Source organism: Chaetodon trifascialis, chromosome 2 (assembly GCF_039877785.1).
Source record: "Chaetodon trifascialis isolate fChaTrf1 chromosome 2, fChaTrf1.hap1, whole genome shotgun sequence".
NCBI classification, from domain to species: Eukaryota; Metazoa; Chordata; class Actinopteri; order Chaetodontiformes; family Chaetodontidae; genus Chaetodon; species Chaetodon trifascialis.
The window spans coordinates 2,035,377-2,041,376 of record NC_092057.1 but is presented as its reverse complement, the minus strand read 5'-3'; positions in this window follow the sequence as shown (position 1 = coordinate 2,041,376).

The window sequence follows — 6,000 nt, the reverse complement described above, 5'->3', positions numbered from 1 at the left end:
ACCGGACATGCACAACCCCGGAGAGGAGAGCTGCCCATGCAGCCAGCTCCGTTAACAGATGTGTGTTGATGGAGGCAGCCCGGCTGTTCGGGTGGTCTGCATATCAGCACTCATGCCTGGTGTAGAGTAATCCTAACATTCATTTGAAAACTGCGGGAGACACAATAACGTGGAGGTTCCCTTTCTGTAATCCTGCATGCTTTGATCATTTTCATATGTAAAAGCAACACTGCGTGGAGCACATTATAATTATAGCTTCTCGCTGTAACTCAAAATACATGCCTTTTTTAAATAATATAAACATAACAAAAGCATTATACAGCAAAGCCTTAAACTGAATAACTTAAAGTATATTGGAACATAATCCTTCTTACCCTCATGTGTCCTTACCTTTTATAAAAGACGTTAATCTAGACGTTAATCTAGCTTTTATTGTTAAAAAAAAAGATTATTTCTTTTCCTCAATCTCTCCCTTCAAACGTTAGAATGAACCCAAAAACAATCCCTCCACACTGTCCTTTCTCTTCTCCTCACTAAACACAAGCAAACACAAGCCTCCAGTTCTTCGTCATTCATTTCATCCCGTCTTCCTCTTTGAATGTGACAGGCCAGTGAACTAGACTTTATAGCCTGACTTTTAAAACTGCACCCGTAACGTTACCACTCCAGTCACAAATTGTCTGTGACTCACAGCCCAAGAGTGGGTCCACTTCATTACTGTTCTGCCGCGTGCAGGTGGGCATCAGCTGGGTGAAGTTTCCCATCAAATGAAAGTAAAATAAGAACATCTGTGCCTTGATAAGTCCACTGCCCCGGAGTATCCGGCTGATCAAGTGGACCCAGTGTTAGAACATAAGACACTGGAGAGTGTCCGCAGCGCTTCCTTTACTAAAAGAAGTGGCGAGGACATAAATGTGATTTGGAAAAGTGGGGTGGACATGTCCCTCCTGCCCCTCATGGATGTTAGATTCAGACTGTGTCATCTTACCCTGAGCTCAGCTTCCTGTACCACACTCTGGATGGAAGACGTTTTAGTCCCTTCATCATCCTTTCCACACCCCTCACTTTTTCATCGTCCTATATTCTGACTCATCCCTTATTGCAATTTACCTTGCTGTTTCATAAGAAAAATCTTATTATTATTTTATAAGCTCTTACAAAACTGCTCAATTATCCTCCCATTTAATCTGCTCTTTGTTACTGCAGCTGGGCATGTAGAGTATTCGTGTGTGCGTATCTGGAGGTGTAAACACTCTTGGCCTGAGCCATATTGGACCATATCTCAGCATTAAAAGGACTTCAGCACAATAAACAAAGCACCTACATTCACACAGATCACTATCAGCAGGATGTAGTTGGGTTTTTTGTGTTTTTTTATTTTTCATTTTTGCTGCCGAGGCACTCAGCAGAGACTATATTGAAGTAGACACAGGCTCTGAATCACAAACATACATCAAAAATGGATACCGTCTCTCTCCGGGCTCTCTGTACTTTATTTATCCCTGGGTGAGAAGTTTTGATGTCGAGCAATAACTCCTTCCTTCTCTTTCAAATAAAAGGTTGAATTGATAAGCAGGAAAGCATCTTTGCTCACTTCAGTACACTTTTACAACCTTAGTTGGTCTGGAACGACTATTAGCCCACGGTGGCTAATGTTAGCTAATGTTAGCTTTTATACGTTTTTGTACGATGAATGATGATGATGATGATGATGATTTCTGAACAGGTTTGCTGACTTTATGACCCTTCTCTCTACTTGTTGTACTGCTAAAATGGTAAATGCTAAACAGAAGTCTAGCTAAATAGTGGCTTAGCATTTAGCATTAGCATAAGTGTTTCACTGGAGCATTTGTGTTATTTTTAGAACATTTTGAGCGTTTTTTCACTGGTAAAATCTTGACAAACACACGTATGAACACACTATTAGTTCAGTTTTACTTTTATGTCGCTCACATCATATGGTCATATGGTTTAATGGCCTCCATTACATTTAATGACAAAGTGTTTGGTCAGCTGCTAACACTAGCTTGGTTTAAACTGTTGTTAGTTAAGGATTGCAGCACATAACGTCCAGAAATGTTTTTTACATTTCTGTTTGTGTACAGGTTGTACAAGCAAGATACATGCTAATTGCCACAGTAAGGCATAGAGGTGCTGGTCGGCAGATTATAAAACAGGCTAGCTGTTTTTAGCCTTTATGCTACACAGCCAGGCCACAGCCACACTGTGGCCCCATCAGAGCGGTATCAGTCTTCTCATTTAGCTCTTGACAACAAGGAAATTAAACATTTTTCCTTAAATGTCACCACATCTAGGTGACTGTTGAATTATTCACCATGCAGCAATCTTTTCCTTGTCTGAAAGTGGTTCCAGTCACTGAATCTTAAGCATATCTTTGCTTGCATATTATGATGAAGAGGAGGAATTAAATTGAAAAACACTGGCAATAAACATTTGGTAAATCTAAGTTGTAATTGGACTGAGAAGTTAAAGTATTCAATAAACAAAGAAACCACTCAAAGTCTGATTTCTGTGTAGTCACACCATCTTGTGACTAACCTGATGCCTTCTTTAAGGTGTGACTGACATTTTAATTAAAGAGCCGTGTGCTTGCCTTGTTAGCTTTGATGCTAGTAGCATTCATGAAGACAGACCAGTGGAAGAGAAAGATGAGCAACAAGCTTTCCAGGCCAGATTTAAACCCCAGAGTCACGTGGTTTTGAGCTGTGATCTTCCTGAAAGACTCACAGACAAGAATAAAATTATAGCTTTTAAAGTGAAAATAATCAAGCCTCCTTTACATTTTTAGCTAATAACACTGAGGTAATTTCACACCCCAGTGGGCCTCTGCATTAATCATTGCATGCGTTTCCAGTTGGTGTACGAGCGATTGGGATTTCTTGTAATCCTGTATTAGAATATTTAGCAGCATTTGAAATGAAGTACATACATGCGAGAAGGAAGTACAGCAGAGGCAGTTGGTATTAAGCAAATAGATCATTTGGTGAATGTACTAATTTGCACGCCATCACCATCTTTCACAGGAATTTCCTAAGAGGTTAGTTTGGAGTGAATTGGCTTTCGTTCAAACCAATCTTCTAAAGCTCTTCACATTTGGCGACATGCCAGTCTTTGTGTGAGGAAAACTGGGGGGAAATCTGGGATTAAATGTGGCTCCATAAAATTCGCGAGCTGTTCGAAATAGTCCACAGCAGCTTTTTATGAGTCACTTATTAATGATGAAATAATATTTTTTTGAAAATAACTTGCATACAATATTGTAAGTAATGCATTATTTTTGAGATATCATTAGTCATGGTGTAAGTCGTCAGAAATAATAACCAGATTAACTTATTTCTTCATCATTAACTATAAGCTAATCAATCAATGACTTTGATTAAAAGCTCCACGTAAGCACATTAACTAAGGTGAGTCTTGCATTATTGCTTAATCTTATGTCTTGTCTCGGAGAGGAACACACTACCAAAATCAAGCTTTAAGATGTTCCACCTGCATTAAATCCACAGTATTTCTGCCGCGAAGGGCTTCTCAATCAGCAGCGTGGGATCATGGGAGCAGCCGTCTTCGCTGTTAAAACACAGATTTCTCTTGGCTTGAATATTGTTGAAACAATTGGGATAATTGAGTACACAACTCAACAAAATATATATACGACACAGGTCTTGTTTTCAGACATTTTAGAAATTAAATATATTATGGAACAGTTTGTTTGGCTACTGGGAGCTGAAACAAGCTGTAAACACAACACTGAGATATTATCACCTTTTAATAGTGAATGTAGAAGCAACCAGTGGTTTATTTACTCACCCAGCAGTAACATTCATGTGGAGCACTGTGTGGGTCTACATGATGAGTGTAAGTCAAATGTTAGCTCTGCTTTTGGCTCTGTTTTGATCTCCATTCTCCATTATTGTCTGCTGGTTGTTGTTGGGCATGTAGTGTTTTCAACTGAAAACAGTTGGCTGGGTCTGTAATGATGCTGCTGAGAGTGGGGCGTGAGCAAAAAGAGAAAGAAAGAAAGAAAGAAAGAAAGAAAGAAAGAAAGAAAGAAAGAAAGAAAGAAAGAAAGAAAGAAAGAAAGCTAAAACCTGGCAGCAGCCATTCGAGTCTGCAGGTTTGTAACCATAAGCAGCATCCTTCACACCCACAGTCATTTGATCCATAGTTAATATAAAAGTATTGATTATAGCAGCTTTATTTATTCGAGTCGATGTTGTGTTCACATGGTGCATATTCCTAAATTAAAGTGCTTTATCAAATTACCACAGACAGACACATAGAAAAGCATGGGCCTGGTCGTTTTCCAGCACAGGAGCAGTGATTGGTTTCTGTGCAAAGACGTAAGCTGCTGTGCTGCTGTGTGCAGTGATCTTAATGAGATCTGGGCAACAGGGTGCACACAGGTGGCAGTGAGGGGCCAATAGGTCCCCCCTAACAGGTTAATCCTGGCTTGCTGACTGAACAGGGCTCAAAGGGCAACAGGTCATCCATCAGTGCAGGCTGAGTCATCAGAAAATATGTTCTGTTTAGCTCTCCAAAGCCAGCGCCACGAGGACATAAATGGGGTCACCATTATTAGTGGTGGTTGCGTCAATGTCCATTTCTCTGATGAGAGAGACAGTGGAGAGAACAGCAGTGAGTAAAAAATTGAGCTAGCTCTCATTTACTTTTATTTCACCTTAGTTCTGAGAGAGAACCCACATTTCTGAATGTTTCATTCCCCACACTGAATTTGTTTGCTAGCAAACTGACAGTTGACAAATTCGATGCAAACACCTGCAAGCAAAAATCATTTTTTTCATCTTCACCCTGAAAGTCTCAAGATAGCCTCTTGAGTGTAACTACACTTATTGCCTTGCTGCACACGTGCTGACTCACTAATGCAGGCACCACTTTACAAAATGCCTAGAAGAAAGACAACACAAAGCATATGTTCGTACAGCAGATCAGGGTGAGGCTGGTGCATCGGTAGAGCTCACTAAACCCTGGTGTTGTTTTTGTGAGTGTTGTTAGTGAGTAACAAAGATGAATCTGCAGCTACACTGAGCACAGATGGTAGATGGTAGAGCACAGAGGTAAACAACACGTGAAATAAGTACATAAGACACATGTTTACTTTCATCTGTCATCCCAGAGTTATTGCTGGAAGTGAATGTGAACCTAACAACAGCAAGAACATGTTTCAGTGTTTTCTGTGACTCATGAATGCACCACACAGAGATAATGGCTTCATGTGGCTTTCACATACATAGTTTTCTCTGTAAGATGTTAAAATGCATCATTATGGGAAGACTCAGGCTATCTGAGGAGCAGAGTGAAAATAAGAAAAGGGACGAGTCAGTGCGTCACACTTTCTACGGAAGCACACTTCATCCTGTTTTATCCACCATGAGGGCCTCTGAGAGAGCACTTTGCTTCCAACATGGTGTAAGAAGGTTGCTCACAGTGATGAACCAACATGAAATCATTATCCAACCCCACATCTTAACACGGAGTGTTTTTGTGCCTTTCAGCTTGTTGTTTTGGTTTCATGATCCACAACTTTATTGTTTTGGTTCACCCATAGCGCTCTCATCAACCTCATCAAGCATTTTCTTTAAATAGCTAAACAGAAGGAAGGTGGCCATTAAACAGGCATTCGCAGGTGGACAGGACACGACTTGGATGCTAGTGCTGCTGTGTGCCTGCCGATTGTGTGACTAGCCAGATGGAAATACCCATATCCAATACCACTGCATGGACACAAATGTGAATACCTGTGGAGCAGTGATTTATACTCTTGGCGGCGCTCTCTCTACAGCCAGTGTTTGGTTTGTCCATTGTGGGATACTGTAGAAACATGGCGGGCTTGTGGAAGAACATCTGCTCCTTCTGTAGATATAGAGTTCATTCTAAAGTAACGAAAACTCAACGATCCTTATTTTCAGGTGATTGTACACTACTGAAAACATGCTTTTCTATATTGTATTTAATTCTGTC